We start from the raw sequence: 813 nt of genomic DNA, 5'->3' as shown, positions 1-813 counted from the left end.
AGTTCTCAAGGACCCTCCCCCTGGTCCTACCTTGTAGCCACATCTCAATGGCTTCATGGTGGCAGGGGGGATCCTGGTGTCTGGGGGTGGGGGGGCAGGTGTCCAGGGAGGACCAAAGGCATCCAGGAGGGACCCAGGTGTCCAGGGGGACCCAGGTATCCGGGCAGCGACACCCTTCGACTTCCTCATGGAGACCCAAGTGTTCAGCAGCCTGCCCCAGTCCCACCTTGTAGCCACATCTCAATGGCTTGACGGTGGTATGGAGGATCCTGGTGGCCAGGGGGCGACCCAGATGTCCAGGGAGGACCCAGGTGGCTGGGGGGATCCAGGGGACGCAGGCATCCGGGCACCAACACCCTTGGACCCCCCCATGAAGACCCAGGTGTCGTGGAACCTTCCCCTGATCCCACCTTGTAGCCACATCTCAAGGGCTTGATGGTGGCAGAGGGGACCCACGTGTCTGGGGGGATCCAGGAGTTCGGGGGGGACCCAGACGTCCGAGCACCAACACCCTTGGACCCCCCCCCCGGGGACCCAGGTGTCCAGGAACCTCCTTCTCATCCCACCTTGGAGCCACATCTCAAGGGCTTGATGGTGGCAGGGAGGAACCTCGTGTCCAGGAGGGGACCCAGGCGTCCGGGGGGGGGACCCAGGCATCTGGGCCCCCCTCTAACGTGGGACCCCGGCGTCCGGGCGGCGCCGCGCTGCCCCCTGCAGGCCCTGATGGAGCGTTTCAACGCCGACAAGCGCATCTTCTGCTTCATCCTCTCGACCCGCAGCGGCGGCGTCGGCGTCAACCTGGCGGGGGCCGCC

Source organism: Aptenodytes forsteri, unplaced genomic scaffold (genome assembly GCF_000699145.1).
Source record: "Aptenodytes forsteri isolate BGI_AS27 unplaced genomic scaffold, ASM69914v1 Scaffold1670, whole genome shotgun sequence".
NCBI lineage: Eukaryota > Metazoa > Chordata > Aves > Sphenisciformes > Spheniscidae > Aptenodytes > Aptenodytes forsteri.
The sequence above is the reverse complement of the archived record's forward strand: the minus strand, read 5'-3'. Positions refer to the sequence as shown.